General features: G+C 38.7%; 1 protein-coding gene across 1 annotated transcript in view; it reads left to right on the top strand.

Moving 5' to 3' along the window:
* Nucleotides 1-22,566, top strand: part of Patr-1 (Protein associated with topo II related - 1) — a 490,596-nt gene that overhangs the window by 67,265 nt on the left and 400,765 nt on the right. The window lies entirely within an intron of this gene.

Here is a 22,566-nt window from a genome sequence, read left to right as displayed (position 1 = left end):
CCTCAAGGTCAAACTAAAATGCACGCGGAAGTGCAAAGCACCGGCTGCTCGTTGCTATGCGACAAAATACAAAATACTGTCCGAAACCACCTCTGTGTCCGAAATCGCGCCGTTGGACGGTAACATGCAAAACTGTATCTCATGTTTCCGGGAACGAGAGCTTCTTCGAATTAGGCGGGATTTTGAATTATCGAGGTTCTACTGTATTCTCATTCTGAAAAGTTATCGAATGCATTATCAGTATTCAATTCTGCCCGTCACTAATCACAATCAAATTGGAAAGAAAAAAAAAAATCATCAGAACTTCAGAAATTATGGTTATTCGTTATCTTGAGCTCAGCTGGAAAGCGGGCTCGCTGCACAAGTCAGTACGAGTGGGAAACGATACGAACTTTTAAAATGTAACGTGCGGAAATAAAACAACTGTGGTTTTTATGACATTTTAACTCTAAAACGTAAAATTCTCTGTCTTACTTTAGGACCAAAACAGTAATATGCAATCCCAAGACCTCCCATATGTACTGTATGCAAGGTGCAACATCTGTTCTAGTCTCGGTATCATAATCGCATACAATAATATTAAAGTAATAGATTTGTGTTAAGAAGGAGCACTTTCAATTCCTGCCTGAAAGCCCAGTGACGATATAGTGCACTGAGGGAAGTGCTGAAAATCGGTTCGCCGTTACAATTGAAAAGAGTAAAAATATAAGCATTTAACCCTGGACATAATGTGGACATTTTAAAAGTACGATCATTTGATGAAACTCGTTCAATCTTCAAATAGAACTGTCATAATGCGCTCTGTTTCCTTCCAATTATGGCCACTCTCTGCTTTGATTTCAGAGGTTTCTCTTAAGAATACTACCCTATGCGACGCTAAGATGAATGCATGTTCGCCGACTGTTTTACGTGTACAGTACTTGCTCTAATTATCGCAATGACAGGGCATTAATGCCAAGTACCGGTACACCATAGCCATCCTTTCGTGAGATATAGTTTCTTGAAAAATGCTTGATTGAAGATTTAGCATTGATGGGACTGGAATTTCTGGACATTTGACCTGGGAAATAGTTTTTTGAGGAACAGATAATGCTGGATTGTTACAAAGTGATTTAATTAGGATGCTCGCGGGACCACGTAATTTGAACGAGTATTCCGGGAAAACTTAGTTTCTGGGGACGGAAACCGAGGTTCCACTGTAGTAGTATTAGTAATAATTTGAGGAGGGAAAACTCCTTTAGGCCTAATATTTGTCACGTGAACTGTTGTCTGTTTTCATATTCACTAGAAGAAATATCACTATCACTTCGTAAGAACACAGACTGAATGTTACGACTCAAGTGTTCCGAATAGTATGTTGCTTTCGTACCTGTTACGCTCTGTTACCAGTTGTAAGGTATGGTAATAGGGACATGCAAAAACAATTGTATGGGGGAGTCGACTTCTATTACATCATATTGATGCCAAGTGTTCCATAGCTATCATGATACTCATCACCGTACTCATGAAATAGGAATGTTATTATCACGATACATAGTATTGGAGACAAAGTAAAAATGTGTGAAATTTGATCTTGGGAATATAACGTTCAATTGCCCAGGAAGAAAAACAAAGCTAGACAAAGTAAGAAGGCAGTGGAGGTTGGAGCAGGGACTACTAGGCTAGTAGAGGACAAAGGTGGATGGTACAAATGGGGGGTGGATATGTGCACAAAATATCAGGAAGAATAGCTAATATCCTACCTAAGTATACAAAGTTTGTTTCTCCAGGTTATGAAATAAAATGGGAGAGGGTATATTACCTATCCAGTAGGGGTTCGGACAAGGGTGGAAAACCAGGAAATTGCACCAGAGATTTTGATAAGAACATTGACATGCTTTGCCTTATAAAAGGCAATAAATGTACAGTATTATTTAACAAAAAATTTCAATGTCAGACGCAGAAATAGTCCCAGAAATAGGGACGATCAACATACTTTTTGAAAAAAAAAAAAATCAAGAAAGTAAGTTCCCAACCATTTATAAGCTAGTTTACAAAATATCCCAAAAAGGGAGAATTTCAAATAACTTATATCGATACTAAATAGAGGTTAAGGATTATAAAAAAGACTCGAACAAGAAACAGACTTCAAAAATATGGATAAAAGATGACAAGTATTTCCTGAAATAAGAGATAACTGCATTGTACCGTCTGATCTGTGATATACAGTACACAGTATAAAGTGGGCACTGGTTGAGTTACATGAGGTTAGCACTGAAGTTGATAGTTCAAGGTGTTTTGCAAAGATGTCCAAAAATAACTCAAGTATTTCAGCTCCATGTGTTAATTTTCAATAAGTTTCTATGAGGAATTGAAAGTAATCACCACTCACTTTCCAGCTGAGATAAAGCATGATGTCTATACAGATTAGTTATTTATTTTATTTTCTGTATCCAGATACACTGCTAAATAATGTTTTATTCAATACTTGGCTACAAGGACAGCTTTATCATTGGCCTGCAAAACATCTTCCTTTGTGCACGGTGATGGTAAAGTCTGACAAACCAGAAGGTGTTCATGTAGTAGTCCACAATCACACATCATGTCTCCTTGTACATAGCCCCACGTAACTAGGTTAGACTTGGACTTTGAAACACCTTTCCGCAGTCAAATAAGGGTCATTCTGACAGGATACGGAAGGCGAAAACCTGCAGAAGGTTCTTCCTTTAAACTCAGAAAAGAATTACGTACTTGCTGTTGGGAAAGTTCACGATAGAGATTGGTTGCAAAGAGTGAAAGAAGTGTTCGTACCTCATGGCTTTACCTGTCGAACAATAGTCCCGGGCACATAATATATATTTAACTGGAGACATGCATCAGGGAACCCGTCCTTTCCCTCCAACAGGCGAAGAACGTCTCTCCGAGTAATGACACGAGGCCGAAATATTAACATGTACGAGTTGAAGAGAGGAGGGCGAAGGGGAGGTTATCGCACGCAGGACATGCTGGAAGATTGTATAAGTAGGAGTGGCAGCAGTGTGGAAGCAAAACCGGCAAGACAGTCGACAGTTTTTCTGACGGATAAAGGTGGAGGTGAATAGTCCATTTCATACCCTACAGAAATATGCAGTATAATACGCAAAAGCAATACTCGCAAGCAGATACTTGCTGCACAACATTTGTAGTGCAGATGTTTTGGCCAGCACGTGTCATCCTCGCAATGGAAAAGAAAACAAGAATGTTGTAATGTCTTTGTCAGAGAGAAAATGGTATTTACTTGTAGCTAGGGCTACCATGGATCAGCCAAAATGCATACGTGAGACATCTGTTGCATTAAGCCTGAACAAACCATATTTGAAAATCAGCCTCTACGGGATTGGATGTCGTCGGGTCATGGCGGCAGTGTTACGTTCCACAAAGCATCAGCTTGCACCGGATCTTGGCAACTGTTGGGTTATCAAAGATACTGCAAAGAAAAATAAACATCAATGATTTTCAAAAGCTGAAATGTACACAAACAAACATATCAGTCTGGCCCTGGGTTTGATGTGAGGCCGGTTATTTTAACCGCGTTTGATTAATTCTTATAGCTCAGAGGCTAGTCTTAATACAAATCTTCATTTACATACAACACACTACAAACCACAACCGAAACGTACAATAGTGAATACATCCCTCCACATACGGTTGGCGTCAGGAAAGTCATCCGGCCATAAAACTGGACTACATGTAGTGCCAATACCAAGTGGATCGGAAAAGGCTAGAAATTAAGGTATGGCATATCAAAACGGAATTCAAGTTCCCTGAGTAAGAGAACACTTGAAATTTATATGGACTTGATCTACTGTTATGCATTAAGCGGATAACAAGATCAGCAGTATTCTTGTCAACGGCTAGTGCAACAATTTTTGTTTGAATGCGGTGTTCGTCGTTTTCTATTGAATATATATGCCGTTATGCAAGGCTGGAGAAGAAAAGGCATGGGTTGTGGATAATAATCCCTCGTTATTGAAACTAAATAAATTGGGCACCATACAACATGTCTGAATATAATGCGACATATGCATAAAGTCTACCAAATGTTTTTGCTACCTCCTTTGTAAGCATATGGTGGAATAAGTATGAATAAAATAATCTAGCAGTTGCTTTACTTACTGGTATTTACTTGCTAGTAAGCATTTGCTTAATTTTCCAGCAAATGCTGAATTTTACATGAATAAAACCTAGCATGTGCTAGTACTATACACCTGGCTCTCACCGCTAGGTTCCGTGGTTCAAATCCCGGTCCCTCGATGTGAGATTTGTGTTGGACAAAGCGGGGGCGGGACAGGTCTTTCTCCGGGTACTCCGGTTTTCCCTGTCATCTTTCTTTCTAGCAACACTCTCCAATATCATTTCATCTGTCATTCATTAATCATTGCCTCAGAGGAGTGCGACAGGCTTCAGCAGCTGGCATAATTCCAATCCTCGTTGCTAGATGGGGGCTTCATTCATTCCATTCCTGACCCGGTTGAATGACTGGAAACAGGCTGTGGATTTTCATTTTCATGTGCTAGTACTATGCAACCCATCTGTTTAAGATTTACCCAGCTAGTCTGTTAGCTTGAAGTTTGTTCTGCGACGACTTAGTGTTCCTTCTGGTTGATTTAGTGGCACAAATTGTGATTATCCAGCGCAGAAAACTCTATAATTCCAGATGGTATAGTGATGAAGTTGCATATAAACATTTGTATAGATTTAACGAAGAAAATGTTGAAGTAATTTCAAGCTCTTTCTTGGGAGAGGTGTAGTGGTACGTTAAAATCGAAGGAACCAATGCGCGGGAGCGAGTTCTGCTAGTATAATGTTATTTCTTCGTTTTGTTGGCGATCCAGGTTTCCAAGTTGGGATCGGAGAAGATACAGGAGTGCATCAAAGTACTGTTAGTAGAACCATTGATTTTGTCAGTGAGAAAATGTTTCAAAAAGCACATCACTGGATAAAATTTCAGTCACGGCCACAAGAAATCAATACAGCTAGAGATGAATGGCAGCAACGCTTTAATTTTCTTTGTGTGATCGGTGCTCTTGACTGTACACATGTACCAGTTTTAAAGCACGCCTACACAGTGATGAATTCATCAACCGCAAAAATTTTGCTTCTATCAATGTACATGCATCCTGCGATTCAAGTGAACTTTTTACAAGTGTTGATGCTAGCTGGCCTTTTTCTGTTCACGGCAGTTTCATATTTAAGAATGCACGTGTGTATGAAGGATTGCAAGAGCACGCGGGAGCTGGGATACTGTTGGGTAGTTCAGGTTATGGGCTTGTTTATACATTGGTTGCTAACTCCTTACTGAAACTTTCATAATCCACAAAAAGAAAATTACAATTGCGTGCATGCTCAAAACAGAGTAATTATTACAAGATGTTTTGGTCAGCTGAAGAGAAGTTTCCCTCTACTGGCAAACAGTCAGAATCTCTACAGAAAATTTCACATATTATGCTGCCTAACATCTCTAAGCATTTAAGACACGAGGACAATTTCGATTATGTTTATACTGAAGAAAACGATGATGGTGCTGGTGATGGGGGTGAACAAAAATATGATTATGATGACATAAGACGTGGTGAACAGAGAAGATATGAAATTTCTTATATTTTGTTTCAACAAGTTGCTGGAAATTAACCATAAAAGTGAAACACTGCAAACTGGAAATGCCAACAAAATTTAACAATTATTTGGCTCGTATTTTTATTTTTACCTTATACTCTTACATCGTTATAAATTTGTGATTCACTTCATCATGTGCGCTGCTGTATTATTTTGTCTCAGTTTAATACAAACACTTATCTCTCTGATTTTATGTTCCACATGTTCATACTGTATGTAGGTTTGTTCACTTAAGTTTACATTTGAAGCTAATTTCCATTCTTCTGCTTTCTGCTGTTGCTTGCAAGCTAACTTAAGCTGTTCCAATAACACCAGGATTGAAAGTCTTTCCATCTCCTCAGTCTCTGCAGCTAACTTAATTCTCTTTTTTTCCCTTGGTGATGGTGTCGTACTCTGTAGCGGTATGCTGTCATCGTTATCAGCTCCGTGTTCCTTACTTCCTCGTACAGCCCATTCTCCTGAAATGTTCATGGAATAGAATTACTGACCTTGATCTACAGATTAATAAAATGAACTCAACATGAATGATTCATAAAAGAAAGAAATACGAGGAATGTATTTTAAGAACCATTTTGAAATTCCACTTCTGCAAAGCTGCAGTTGGTGTCCCTCGCATGCACGCCATGTATCTACATCTATTGGCAAGCCACAGAGGCCATTGCAGCAACAAACAACCGTGTATACATTTGTTTGTGCGTATTTAAAATGCTTCCGCCTATTGAGGATCCCGCCAACTGTGAAATACGCACTGTTATTCGTTTTCTTAGTGTTAAAGTCATGAAAGCAGTTGAAATTCAGTCAGATTTGTGAAGTGTATGGACAAAACATTATGAGTAATGGAATGGAACGCAGGTGGATAAGAGCTTTCATAAATGGCCGAAAGAATATTCGTGGCAAGGAACTGAGTGGGCGACCCTCAGTGATCACTGACGAGTTGGTGCAAAAAGTGAGAGAGAACAGACCCTTCACGATATCTGTGTATTCAGGGGAGTTTCCTCAAGTTTCAATAAGTGTTATCTACAACATTATTACAGAATGCTTAAATTACCGTATAATCTTGAGTACCACCCGCACTGTTTTTTCGAAAATATCGCTTCCAAAATTGGGTGCGGGTCTTATTTAAAATTTTGGGGAATTTATCTTTCCAAATGCATGTAAATCAGGCATCACCGCTGGCGCGGCTTGGCAACAGTGTTCTCTCCGCTCTCAGTGTACGCTACTTCCACGCTTGGCGTCAGTCTCACACATGTTCTCGGAGTTCACTTTACAGTGACGAAAAATGAGAGTATCCTCCTATTCAATACATCATATATTCCGTCATTAGACGGAGCAAATAAATTCAGACATGTTTCGGCTCGCTTGAGCCATCTTCAGTGAAACAAATTAGGGGGGTTGGAATAATTTACATAATATAAGTTGAAAAAATGCTAAAAAACATAATGAAAGAGCAAATGAAAAAACAAACAAAAGAGAGCCTAGACGGAAACAAAACTAGCACAAATATACAATATTTACATCAATATGCAGAGCAAAAAACAACAGGTTTCACTGTTTCACTGAATTTTGTCACAATAAGTTGTTTTTTGCTCTGCATATTGATGTAAATATTGTATATTTGTGCTAGTTTTGTTTCCGTCTAGGCTCTCTTTTGTTTGTTTTTTCACTTGCTCTTTCATTATGTTTTTTAGCATTTTTTCAACTTATATTATGTAAATTATTCCAACCCCCCTAATTTGTTTCACTGAAGATGGCTCAAGCGAGCCGAAACATGTCTGAATTTATTTGCTCCGTCTAATGACGGAATATATGATGTATTGAATAGGAGGATACTCTCATTTTTCGCCATTGTAAAGTGAAAACCGTCAATACGGAATGATTCTAATATCTTGTAATGTTCTCGGAGTATCAACATGAATTCCACAAAGCGATTGCGATCTTTTACTGCGAGTGAAAACTGAAAGTAGTTCGGGAAGCCGGTAGGAAATACAATATTGACGAATCGTGTATTCGCGATGTGAGAAAGAAGAAAATGTGCTATTAACACGTAGTGGTGATCCTAGAGCATTTTGTGGACTGAGTGTACAGTTTCCAGAAATTGAAAAAAAAAAAACTTTATATGTATGTGACAGAAAGGCGGGAATTGGGATAAAGTGTGTCAATCGAAATGTGTCGGCTAAAGGCATTAGGGATCGCGAAGGAACTTTCAACGGAGAGGTTTAAGGCAAGCCGAGGATGGGTTTGTAATTTTTATAAATGGGTTGCGAGCGTATGAAGGCGTACCTCAGTTTCACAGCGTCTTCCTGGTGCCTACGATGAGAAGTTATTGTCGTTTCAGCGTCACATAATTCGGTTGCGGAAGGAAAATGCATATATGCTTTCCCAAATTGGCAATGCAGATCAGGCGCCAGTCTACTTTGAAATGCCAGTGGATAGGACTGTGAATGTTAAGGGTGTGAAGAGTGTTACCGTTAGAACAGGTGGTAATGAAAAACAACTGTGTACGGTAATGTTGTGTATTCTCACCGACGGAACCAAATTGCCGCAGTACATTGTTCTCAAGAAAGACGCTGCCTAAAAATCTACCCACTGGTGTTATCGTCAGATCTCAGAACTCCGGCTGGATGGACGGTTCACTTGTGGAAGACTGGGTAAAGTGTGCCTGGCAACGTCACCCTGATGCGTTATTGGGACAAAAGAGCTTGCTTGTTCTCGACAGTTACCGCGGCCACACAGCAGATGCTGTGAAGAAACATATCAAGGATGGGAAAACTGACCTAGCAATCATTCCGGACGGGATGATGTCTATGCTACAGCTGCTGGATGTCTGCGTGAACCGTCCATTTAAAGCAGCCTCGAAACAGCTCTATACAGAATGGATGGCATCTGATAATCGCACATTGACACCAACTGGTCGCATTCAGCGCCCGGAAGTTCAGCTGCTGTGTTCGTGGATTTTGACGGCATGGAATCGTATCCCTGGAGACCTCATACGGAAGAGCTTCAGGAAATGTAGCATTTCTAATGCTATGGATGGCAGCGATGACGACATTTTGAGGGAAGGTGATGGTGTTACTTTTATTTGTATTTTCTAGTCATTTGATGTGTGTTAGTAAAGATTGTAAATAATTTTGACTTCACTTTTTTTTAAATTTTGTTCTTTCAAAATCAGGGTGCGGGTCTTATTCGGTGGCAGGTGGTATTGAAGATTATACGGTATCGAAAATTGTGCTCACGATGGGTACAAAAAATGTTGACAGAGGCGCACAAAATTGAATGTTCAGGCATTGCCTTGACTTACTTTGAGCATTATGATGCTGAGGGTGACAATTTTTTAAACCAAATTGTCACAGACGATGAAACATGGGTGGCCTACGTCTCACCAGAAACAAGACGACAAACCATGGAATGGCCGCATTCAACATCGCCCAAGAAAGTGAAGTTTAAGCAGACAATTTCAGCCCGGAAAATCATGTTTAGGCCTACTGTGTTTTGGGACAGGAAGGGGGTGTTGCTTGTTGATTTTTTTGTCTCGTGGTGACACAATAAATTCCTCAATGTATTGTGAGACCTTAAAAGAACTGCGCCGTGCAATTCAAAACAAATTTAACTGTATCTTCCTATTCCTTGTAGTGTTATGGTCACTTTTCTTATTCACTTCGGTCTTAATGTTATGGTTCCTTTTTTTCATCTGATGTGCTGTAAATTGTCTCACAAGAGTCTTCTTACAGCTCTCATGCAACTGTTCAACAGCTTGTAATTTGGCTGTTTTCATCGAAGGAGTTTGCGATTTACTTAATAACGCTGGTAACTGTTTGATCATTGAAGTAAAGTGATAATTTTACGTCTATTTCTAAATCTGTTTCTGATATTTCTGACATTGTAAAACACTGAATATGCATTGCAGGAAATGGAAACAAACTGTAAACACTAGTGACACTGAATGTGGAAATGGCATGGTTATGGAGGTCAACATGTGGTATCAGACTAACTTAACCTCTTATCGGCAGCCAGCATGCTTTGTGCGACTAGCAAATGCTAGTTAGAATATTATAAGAAGTCAGCATGTACTGGAAAGACTAGTAGCACTTTCTAGTCAGCACAAGCAAAAGGTTATTCATATCAATTTAAGCAAATGCTTTTACTTGCCAGTATTTGCTGAAATCATATGCTTCTACGTATTGTTTGTACTTGTAGAATGTTCTACATTTTTATGCATATGTCCCAATGTGTCTAAATGTGTTAAAAGGTAGTTCAGGAAAACTATTGCAACAAATATTTGGAAATTATTAGTTTAAAGTTTTAAAAACCATCAAGTAACAATTAAAATGTGCTACACCTAAATAGAGTATTATCAACTAAGCCCGATGTCAACAGATTTCAGAGAAAAGAAGTTCACAAATTGTTTAAGCATATTGATTTTGCAGTGGAAGGTCCAAGAAAAATAAACATGATGTCCACATCATCATACAGGCCCAAATCTCAGATATCCAAGGGTAGTATAAAGGGGGCAGCATATATGAAATTAATATGTGGCTTAATTTTCAATGCCACACACTAACAAGTTTTCAACTAACCACATAGTTGAAATTCATGAAGGCTTTGGTTTTAAATGACAGGCTTGTGCGAGTGATACACGTATGCTTAACTTCTAATACAGGTTTGTTACAAATTTTGTCACAAATCTCAGTTGAACTAGAAATTGATCTATTTACTCGACCAAGAATTTGACAGATACGGTCTTGCTCTCTAAAAATACACCAGGGTAGCCCAGAAACTAATGCATACTCCTTGTTCTGTTCACAAAGCCATTTCTTCACTGTGCAAATCACTCTTCATCATCCTCAAAATATCTTTCACGAATGGCATTCTTCAGTGGCCCAAACAAGTGAAAGTCTGAGGGAGCTTGGGATAACATTGTCTAACCCTGTTTCGTGATGTGTTCAGACGTCCTCAAACTTGTGTGAAGGCATGCGTTATCATGTTGAAGCAATCAATCACCTGGGTTGTTACGCTGCCCAAGTCACTGGAAGCACTTCTTTTAATGTGTTCACATATGCCTCCGAATTAATGGTGGTGCCTCTCAATATCACATTAATGACACCATCACAGTCCCAGAACACAATGATCATGACCTTACCAGTGGAACCAGTTGCTTTAAAAGTTTTCTTCTGTAGAGAGTCAGAATGGCTCCATTCCATCAACTGCCGTTTTGTTTCGGGCTCAAAATGAACTGTGGTTTCGTCACCTGTCACAGTCCGGGACAAAGAAGGCCTTCCCTCGTCTTCAAAATGTTGCAGCAACTCAAAAGAAATATTTTTTCTGAGAGTTTTGTGTTCCTCTATAAGACGGCGCGAAACCCTTTGTGAACACCCTTTTTGCGTGATTTAGAGCACTGATGATTACACCCACACTTCGTTTGCTGATTGACAGCTCCTGCGTCAACTGCTGAGTCGTCGTGCGTGGTCCTTGTGAATGAGCATGTCAGCACACTGCATCTTGTCAGGTGTGACAGCCGTGGGTGGCCTCTCTGACCGCTGCAAATCTGGAGCTCTGCCAAACCGCTTTCAGATGGCCTCACCCTCTGTGCCCAGCAACTAACCGTACTTCTATTGACTGCTGATGCTCCATAAACTGCATGGAGTTGTGAATGTTTCCAAGAGTTTCTTGCTCTGCAGTGAGGAATTCAATGATGACACGCTGCTTGTAACGTATATCACTTACAGATGCCAAAGTGAATCATTGCTGCAAGTACACTATCTATCAGAAGAAACGGAAGCTTTGTGCGCGCACTGCCAAAAATATAAGAATGGCAGGAGGGCTGGTATGTGGTTGGAATGGTACATGCAGCTCACCTGCATTGGGTGTATGCCTGAACAGAGCTACACCACCTCAGGATGAGGACACGAGTTTACTTTCTGGAAATCATTTAATTGTATTTGTTAGATTTCCCAGTCATTAAAGGGAAAATTCAGAGAACATTCAAGTATGACATGATACAACAGAATTTTAAGTAACGTGACTAAAGATTCAAATGAAACACTAAAAGGAAACTTTAACCATTAACGATATTCTTAACAAACGTAAAATGAAAATTACAATAAGACAACTACTTACCATATGGTGCACAGCTCCGCATGACAATCCTGACATGGAAACACCTAGAGCCAGAAAGAAATATTTTTTCCTCACTCCTTTTTTCTCAAACTGCACATCGTATTCATAAACTCCAGGTACTCGTAAATTTCATCAAAGTTCATAGCTTGCCCCAGTATTGGTGGAAGTAATAGCTACCAAACCCATAAAAGAAAGTGGATCCCCAATACCGAAATAAGGAAGTAAAAGACTGCAAACACTCATGTCGGCTGCATAATTGTATTCTAATAATCTGATGAACATGAGAAGTCAATTATGAATCCACATACTTCATGGCAGAATATGGGTGAAGAATTTCACCAGACAGAACCCTCCCCCCCATTCCCTCTCTCTCTCTAGCAGTTGAAATGCGACTCAAATATGAGTTTGCATGGCTAGGTTACCAAAAGTTTTCTTACCTTTTAAAGGAGTGCTGGCAGAAGGTTTGCCAGGCTTGTTTCGGGATGCTGTGATCACCATTCGGGTTGGAGTTCCCTTCTTGAATCCTATATGGTTATGCTGGGTTTTCCCCTTCCTCTTCCTTGTTGGGGCATTGGTAGGAGGGCCCTAGTTCGAATATTCTGTTGGTGGCTAGTTAAGGGTTTATGTGAATGGTACAAAGCTCTCTGGTGAGATTGACGGTGGGATAAACTGATATAACTTGAAAAGAATATTCTCTCACCCATGGGTAAATAATGCAAGTATTGAGCTCGAATTATTATTATTATTATTATTATTATTGTTGTTGTTGTTGTTGTTGTTATTATTATTATTATTATTATTATTATTATTATTATTATTATTATTATTATTTTTATTATTTTTACAGTTATTGTTGTTATTATTGTGACTTGTGATGTACATCCACTTATTTGTATCATTATTAGTTTACGATCACTTTATTTGTGAGGTTATGTCATGAAATATTTGTTGCATATAGATATTTATATGAGTTTAGTTAATGTAAAAACCTGTAATTAATATTATATAATTAATAATTACCTTTATTAATGATTTGTAATCCACTAAAGAATTGTGAAACACACTGTAACATCCAGAATGGTACTGGGTAGATGAGAACTTGGTAGAATATTCTGTACGTTATATCTGGGCCTTAAGCTTTCTAGGATTTACGAGAAAATGCATCTAGAAGCCTGGCCAGGCACATATATAAAGGTGGTCTTGATGGTAGAGTTAGTTACTGTTTAGTTGGAGTTATGGTTCAACAGGAGTATTAGAAGTTATAAATCTCATTTTACAACTGTATTGGATTTCAGAATAAGAATTATGTACTTGTAATTAAATGGTTTTATCCTAAATATAAAGGACATTGAGTATTGGAAAGGTGGTTTTTATTAACATAATTTCTTAACAGGAGTATACTTGTGACCTCGTGTTGTGTTGAACCGACACCACCTAGATATAAGGCCTCACAACCGTTCTGCTAATATACTGTGACGTCAGCATAGGGAGGCAAGCTTGAACCTTTTCAGTAATAACACAGCAATGAGTTTGGCCATGTAACGCTGAAATTAGAAGAGTTTTAATTCGTTTAATGGTGCTAATTGCTAATACCGTTGTACATAATGGTACTGATGTGTTGGGTACTCAACTGTAAGGAGAAATGCGACAGTGATAACGAAGTGCATGCATTAAGTTTCCGAAAGACGAGGTTATGCGGCAGATTTGTTTACATGCAATTCCAAGACAAGACTACAGATTTACTAATAACTCAGTGGTGAGTAACTATTATTACATTCTCACACAATCATAATGAGCATAGGCCTATGACGTATTTAACTACATGCAACAGCTGGTGATATGTAGGCATATTTACTCTTCAATGAAATAAGGTTATGTTAGCTCACAATCATGGAATACTTTATTTCAACGGTATAATTTTTTATTATTTTTATTATACGCATTAAAACATACCACCTACAAGAGCTGCTGGTGTAGGCTGATTCACTCCGTAAATGCTTGAATTTCGCTCACGGTGATACATTATTTTAAGGTATGCCACAGACATTTCAAAGACGGTTATGTTTTATGGGAAATAACTGGTACTGATGGTCAGGAAAAACTTTTAACTACTCCTCTTCCAAGACCATGACTGCCCATCATATTTATCGTCACATTCTGGCAGGTGAAGAGAAGAACCAGGCAAAAAAGTAGAATAGAAAGAGTAGCAATAAACAGAGCCGTTGAAGATAGTACATATCTCGTACCGTACACAGAATTTCAATCCACAATCTTGCACAGCTGAAAAGTACAATAAACATGTTGTTACCCGATGGTGGTTGTACTGTGATGAAGGGAACGTAAGTAATTTTTCTGTACGTCGATACATGAAGGCAACCATACTACAAAGCATATGTAATCATCTAATATGACATGGTCTTTATTCTAAACGGGTTTCATTAAACTATAAAATATTTCTAATGTATATATGAACAAAATTACTAATACAAATGCGATATATTCTTTAGTTACAAAACATCATAGCTGCATTACAAGGAATGAGTGTAACAATGCGTATAAAGATTCAAGAAATAAGTTAATTCTAGTCCTAGTTGGTGAATTGAACACCGAGGATGATGTCCCCACAGTTAATTTAATAGTCGCAGTTAAAACATTTCTTAGTTCATAAAGGAGTATGTGTATGATTTTCTTTTTATTTGTTCAACCTTCTGCCTGATATCTCCTCATGTTTACAAATTTACGGCCTACCCTGTGGTGAAGGGATATAATGCCTGCCTCTTACCCGGAGGCCCCGAGTTCGATTCCCGGCCAAGTCAGGGATTGTTACCTAGATCTGAGGGCTGGTTCGAGGTCGACTCAGCCTACGTGATTACATTTGCGAGCTATTGTACGGTGAGATAGCGGCTCTGGTCTAGTAAGCCAAGAATAACGGCCGAGAGGATTCGTCCTGCCGAACATAAAACACCTCGTAATCTGCAGGCCTTCGGGCTGAACAGGGCCAAGCTCAAGCCCTTCAGGGCTGTTGCGCCGTGCGATTTTTACAAATTTATGAGGCATAGTAGCAATTTAATGTTGCCACATGTCAGTACTTTTAAAAGAGTAGGCTCCGGTCTGAATGGTAGTCCATTATTAGGACAAACTTACATACTTTCTGGAATACATAAAACATAAAGTTCAAGGTTTCGAACAGAATGACAAATTGGTAACATCGATGGTAGGTGAAATTCTCATTAAACCATACATGAACTTCAAGGGAAGAAATACTGCAAATACTGCCAGTGATGCTACGTCAGTTAGATGTTAGTTCTATGCTAATATTATACGTGCTAGTTTTCTTTTAAAATCATGTAATGCCTATTTAAAATGAAATATATTTGTAACATCCTGTTGTGCTGTTAGCGATTCGGCCTAAGTTAACATTGCAAGATGCTGTCGTGTTTTACAACTGTTTGCTGTTTATCTTTAATGGCAGAGTCACTAAAGTACGGTAATAACGACAGCATAATTCAGTATACTTTAAAATTTAAACGCTATTTGTTAGTAAATAAATTATTCCATTGGCAAAAAATATTAAAGTCATGCCTATGTTTAACCATGTTCTGCGTTTCTCTGCATTGCCATCGCCTCCGTAGCGTGACGTCACCACACTGTTGTTAGGCCTTATTATCTAGGTGGTGTTGGTTGAACCAACATGTTAGCAGTAAACTGTTTCAGCAGTGTTTTAAGGTTGCGATTTCCATGTGGCGTGTGCTTAGTGATGGGCAGTTGTTAAAATGGTGGGTTGTTGATGTGTATATTTTGTTTGTGACAGCAGTGATTAAGGTTATGTTTATGTGAAGTTACGGTGAAATAAATGAGTGTATCAACTGACAGCATTTTGTGTGCGTCTTTGTGGAGACTTCAAGATCCATATTTTCATGACTTTATCACTGACTTTCTCTGGACCTCTGAATTAGTTTTTGCAGAATATCTTCTGGATCTTCCTTTCTCCTTGAAAGTGGAACAGTCGTTCGATTTTGGAGTATGTTCACCTGTGCAATTCACGCACATAGATGATGGTGTGCACTCAACATTTTCCATACATTTCACGGGTCAAAGAGCCTTGACGACACTTTGAAGTGTGGCCAAATTTCTGGCAATTGTAACACTTCATTTTGTTGTGATATGTACAGTGATACAGTTAAACAGTACATTGGGACTTCGATTATTTCAGGCATTGACTGGGTGTTAAAGGTCAAGAATAAACCGCCTTTATTGAGCACCTTATCACTGATGCCTCTTCAACCTCCTCACATCAGAAACACCCTGCGTGCAATTTCTGTTTCAGGTTGTAATCAGAAGCCTGAACACTAAAACTGCCGGAGCAGTCAAAATGACTGCTACACATTTTCCAAACTGTATTTTGACTACAGTTTTTATTGTAGGACATTGTGCCGCAGTGACTTACCTGATTGTCAGGATCATCCATAATAAATATCATTTATTTTTCACCATAGTATATCTGCAACAACTGGAGGGGTCTTTTTGACCACAGTATTATAATAAAATATATAATAAAAGTCTGCAGTTCTTGTTGAGATATGTCTGCTTGTATTATCCTATCAACAATGGTAATGATAAAAAACATAATGATGAAACTCTGCTTTATTGCGAACTGGACTAGAATTATTTTCTCTGCGTCTCCGATAGTGTTATACTGACAATACAATAAACAGTCTGGTATATCACCATCTCTCATTGATGAAGATTTGCTGTGTCTATTGCATGACATTACAGAAGATATGTCTGATGTAGAATATGGTCCAGATATAGTGGACCTAAAAGGGGGAAGCTGGAGAGATAGATTACTGTCAACCAACTGATCACTCGGAAAGCAGTGATTCAGATCATGCTGAAAATCAGATTGTTCAGGCTGGTGGAAAGTTATTATTGTCATTACTATCGTTATAATAATAAGGCTTCTTTGAAAAATGTTCATTAGGATTTTTATTTGCATAGTGTTCCAAAATATTAGTTGTCTCACTGTTCTCTGCAGGTGAACAAAGAATCTTAATATTCCTTTTCTGAAAGTATGATTTTTTTTTTTTCCCCCTGAGATCCTGTGTATAAATCTTGTTCTGGTCTCAATTTGTATATGCCGTTCTCCCAAATAGGTTCCATAATTTTCCTTAGGATTCTCTTTTCTGTTTTGCTTATTCTTCTGTCTGAGAAGGTATTCAGACCCTCTGCTGCAAGGATGACAGTTTTATAGTGCCTCAATTTAGCATTCATGGATACTGATTTTTTCTTACAATAATTGAAATTATTAGGGGTCCACGTATTCAATACAATCAATCAGTATTCTAAAGGCTAATGCCTTGTTGATGCAACCACTCTTTTCTTTCATTGGCTGTTCGTTTCAGTTCCATGTAATTGACACAACCAAACCTCTTCTTGATGTCGTCCACTTCATCCTAGGTCTTCCTCTCCCTTTCTTGCCCTTCAAGTATGTTAGTGATGAAAGTAGTGTGTCTGATCACATGTCAATAAATTCTAATTTCCTGTTTTCCATTTGGTTTAAAAATCTTCTCTCTGCTTTAACTTCCCTTAAGACTTCCAGGTTAGTTTTTCTTTCCGTCCAGCTCGTTCTGGTCATTTTCCGCCATATCCACATTTCAGCAGCTTCAAGTTGATTCCTTTCTAATTTATCCAGAGTCCAACTCTTACTTCCATACTGAAGTGTACTCCATACAAATGATTTTGCAAAGGATTTTCTGACATCTATATTCATGTGTGTGCTGGTTAAAATGTTTTTCTTGTTCATAAATACCTGTTTTGCCAATGCTGTTCTCTTTACTTCCAGGAAGCATCTATTATCCTCTATTATCATACAACCAAGATAACAGAATTGTTTCAAGTGTTCAATTCTGACGTCATCAATTTTTTATATTGGTTTTAATTTCTTCCAATTTTTCCGTACTACCATTACTTTCGTTTTCTGTTTGTTTACTTTTAATTTCCATAGTTTGAGTGCCTGAGAAGACTTTCAGCATTCTATTCATTTCTTTTTCTGAGTCTGCAATTAATACAATGTCATCTGCACCGGGCGAGTTGGCCGTGCGTGTAGAGGCGCGCGGCTGTGAGCTTGCATCCGGGAGATAGTAGGTTCGAATCCCACTATCGGCAGCCCTGAAAATGGTTTTCCGTGGTTTCCCATTTTCACACCAGGCAAATGCTGGGGCTGTACCTTAATTAAGGCCACGGCCGCTTCCTTCCAACTCCTAGGCCTTTTCTCTCCCATCGTCGCCATAAGACCTATCTGTGTCGGTGCGACGTAAAGCTCCTAGCAAAAAAAAAAAAAAAAAAAATGTCATCTGCAAATCTGATACAATGTATCCTTTCACCATTGACTTTTATTCCCTTTGCCTTCCCCTTCATGATCTGAATAGCTTCCTCAATGAACATATTAAATAAATACGGTGATAGGGGACAACCTTGTCTAACTCCTTTCCTAATCCTGGCCTTTTCTTCTACCTGATTGATGATTATTTTTGTGCTTTGGTTCAGATACAGTTGATTAATCATTCTTCTATCACATGTCGTTACTTGAGGTACTAGTTACTAGGTACTAGAAACAGCGGATGAAATTAGAAGACAACATAGCATCTTTTTCTGAAATCTAGAGGAGTGAGTTTGACAGTGCCCCAGTTAATGATGAAAGACAAGAAAACATGATCTGTCTGCCAAACATGGCAAAAACTGGTACAAGAAGATCGTTTAAGTAAAATGAAGTACGGTTCTGGTAATGTTGTGTTATATTGTTATAGTGAGTTGTGTGAAACGAATTAATAAAGACTTAAGTGGGTAAGGAAACGTTATCACGTTCATTACATTCATGACAATTATACTTGTTATGAATATTCAAACAGTTGCGCTTATTGTGTCTGGTTCCACGGTGTAGGGGGCAACGCGCCCGCCTGTCACCCAGCGGTCCCGCGCTCGATTGCCGGCGGGGTCAGGTCTTTTTTTAATATAATGATTAATATCCCTGGTCTGGGGACTGGGTGTTTGTTTTGTCCTTAATGTTCATTTCCTTACATTCAACACATTACACTACCGCCATTACAATTACATGCAGATTCCTCACATATGGTGCCAGTAGGGGCAAAAGATCTTAATAGGTCGACACTCCGAATAAAAAGCATTTAAAATATGTTCATTGTAATTGGGGGAACCTGTAATTGTCACAACAATGTTTAAATAAACAATGGATAATCTATATCTAATTACTGGATGAAGGGAAATACAAAGTACCTACAATAACCTAATATTGAGAAAAAGTGTGCGTCATATTTTTGATGCATGGTTCATAAGACAGAAAAGCACTCTAATGGACTATACCTAATTTAATGATTTTAAATGAAACTTACATACACTGTAGGCAACACTCGAACTTCACAGGCTTGAATTTGCGTTCAAAAAAAACCAATTGCTCGACTTTCTGAGGACTTAGTCGGGTGCGTCTGTCATTAATTACCAGTCCCGTTTTAGAAAAAAAAAATCGTTCACAAGGATCCGATGTGGCAACAACATTGAACCTTTATTTGACGATTTTGGAGAGGGTCGGATAGACGTGCTTGTATTTCTTCCATCAGATTAAGGGGTTTTCCGACCTCGGCAATAGGCGTTCATCTAAATAACGCTGTACTTCCACTATTGCCCCCGATAACGATGTACCCCGAGGTTGGACAGTAGCAACCATCGCATCGAACTCCTCCCAAACCGAAATCGTATTGGAGGCGGAACTTTCACTCACAGTAGTATTGATATTTTCGTGAACATTCACTGACACTTGTTGACTGTTCAGTTCTTTCATAACGAGCTCAATGGCGTTTTTTTATTTATTTTTTTTTATTTTTTTATGTATGGAGTCAGCAGCACTGGAACTCGAAAATGGAATGAGCTTGAAGCGCGGATCCAAAAAAGTGTACAGTGCCAAAGTTTTGCTCCATTCCAAATTCGGAAACCGTGTTCTAATTCCATTGTCTAAGGAATCAATCAGATTCCGCACTGTGGGGTGAAAGTCTTATTTCACAAGTTTGTTACACACTGCAGACAGTCCCCGAATGAGCACTATAACCTGACTTGCGGTGATGTAGTTTTCGGCACTCAGTTTCGAAGAAACTTCTTCAGACGGTTTCTAAACTGTTGGCAACTCACCGCAGATTCGCCATTCCTCTATTGAAATTGGAGGAAGCAAAACATTACTCAAAGCCACCGTGCTTTTTATGGCGTCTTCAAGCAGTGACAGCTGTTGGAACATGAACAGCGTAGAGTTCCACCTAGTCGGCATATCCTGAAGCACTTTTTTAGGATTTGGAACTCCTGAATCGTTTTGGAATTTTAACAGTTTCTGGGTTGCCTGATTAGACCTCTTGAAGAATGTCACCACTGCTTTGAATTTATCGTGCATTTCGTTAAGGCCCTTAAGCGCATCTTGCACAACTAAATTCAATGTATGGGCGACACATCCTAAATGTCTCCACTTGAGTTCTGTTGTCACAGCACTTTTGACGTTTGATGCATTATCTTTTACAACAACTAGCACTTTATCTGTCAAATTGAATTCATCTGTAATTTTTTAAAATCTTGTGCGCAAGGTTGGCATTGGTGCGTGACACGTCAATTAGCGAGCACCCCAAGAGTACGGATTTCAAGTTGAAATCGTCTGTTATGTAGTGTGCTGTAACTGCCATGGAACCCTCAAGAGCATTAGAACTCCAGCAATCTGTTGTTAGAAAAACACTGGACACAGTATTCAATATTTCATGAACTCTATTGACGCACTGTTCATATGCTGCTCGTAGCATTGCATTACAAATCACTTTCCTGTTTGGTAGCTCATAGGATGGATTTAGCGCTTTCACGAACTGCACAAAATCTTTATCTTCAACTATAGATAAAGGGTGGAAGTGCAATGTGAATAATCCCAGTAGATGCCTGTCCATAGATTTCTTCATGGAGCTGCTAACTGTCTTTGGGATAAATGTTGCTATACTGGTTTGTTTTCTTACCGGTATGTCAGATGTTCTAGAAGTTGACGCAACAGGTTCAGGAGCCGTCATAGATGATGTTGATGCCACAGGAGCAGATTCAGTAATAATCGTGTATGGTAAAAATGGATCTGCAATATTTTGAAGTACTGGTTCCAGGCCGTCAGGGTCATTTTCTTGCACAGTGATCCTACTTGGTCTTTCATGTTGCAAATTGACAGTTGGGTGTATGCGTTCAATGTGTTTTCTTAAATTGGTAGTTGTGGACTTGTACGAACATTTTTTACCACATATATCACACTTTGCAAAGTTGCTATCGATTGAAGTGAAATAATTGCACAAAGAACTTGGTCTTCACGTGTTTACTCATTTCCATCAAGTGTCTGCTGCCTACACGTAACAATAACACTACTCAGGAAGAGAGAGAGAGCAGTACTTATTTACATTAGTGTAGCCAACACCGTCATTCTGTTTATCGTAACAGAAATTATATCTAATATTAACTTTGAAAGGAATTGGGGGCAGTGGGAAAGTTCTGTCAAAGTGAAATAGTATTACAAAATGCATTTTATCTGGCCTACGTTCATTCTATAATATCAGTATGGAAAGTTAGCATACTTTATTTATGGTACAAGAAAAATTATACGGGTGAAACTTACAATAATATTATACTGTAGGTAGCCTTGCGCGATGTCTGTCAGTGATTACCCCCGAACAGTTGAATGTGTCATAACAGGCACAGAATGTGACCTTCAGATAGTACGCACGTCTTCCAAGTGAGAGCGCTTTCGCAGGAGATTGCTTTAAGCAAATACAGTAGAGACAATGGTAGTGGTACACTTTAGTTACCACTACCAGGGCCGATGACCTTTGATGTTAGGCCCCTTTAAACAACAAGCATCATCATCATCAGTTACCACTACCAGATGACAGCAGGAACTTATACCAAATACAGTAGAGACAATACGCGACACTTACGGATTTAGCCTTGTTGAAATGGGAGACAATTCGACGGTGGCGCTCCTAGTGACTTGACCTGAAAAGTCGCGCTAAATTCAAATATCAATGGAAATGCATATACGAAAATGGATAAATAAATGACGTCTAGAAAGAAAGTGTTATTGAGATATTAACTTCGAAGTTGCTAAAGCAATTCTGGATAAATGAATGAAGAATTATTTAAAAGATTATTTAAAGACTGAAATTAGACACATAAACAAGATGTGAAATGGACTGCTGTGAAAGGTCCTGATCTTTCATTTATGCATTACTTTTTTTGCTTTAGCATTCCTGCCTGTACTTTTACGGTTATATTTGTCTTTTTTCTCATTTAAAAAGCATGTTATCACATTAAGACACTTGTCAATAAAAATATCGGCACATTCCTTACACACATGATGCAATGAATTATTTTAAAGCAGGGCAATTTTCCTCTTAATTCTTATATAAGCGTAAAGTCCCTTCTTTCTTGTACACCTTATCCAAATCACTTCTGTGACATTTCAAAACCCACAGATCACACCTACAACAACACATTGGTATTCAAGGTTAACTGCTGCACTATACAATAAAGTATGCGTATTATATTGTAAGCCAGTTAAAATATGGGTCGAGCAGGTCAGAAGATCATGAAGTACTATAAAAATCTCTCTGTCACTGGAAGAATATATATGCAAACACAATGTTACATTTTCTTGTCAGGAGGTAAACGGAAGAAAGACCGCGCATTTTTCTCTACTTCATAGTTACTGCAGCAAAATACAGCACATACCTTTCCCTTCAAGAG

Source organism: Anabrus simplex, chromosome 1, assembly GCF_040414725.1.
Source record: "Anabrus simplex isolate iqAnaSimp1 chromosome 1, ASM4041472v1, whole genome shotgun sequence".
Lineage (NCBI taxonomy): Eukaryota > Metazoa > Arthropoda > Insecta > Orthoptera > Tettigoniidae > Anabrus > Anabrus simplex.
The sequence above is the reverse complement of the archived record's forward strand: the minus strand, read 5'-3'. Positions and strand labels throughout refer to the sequence as shown.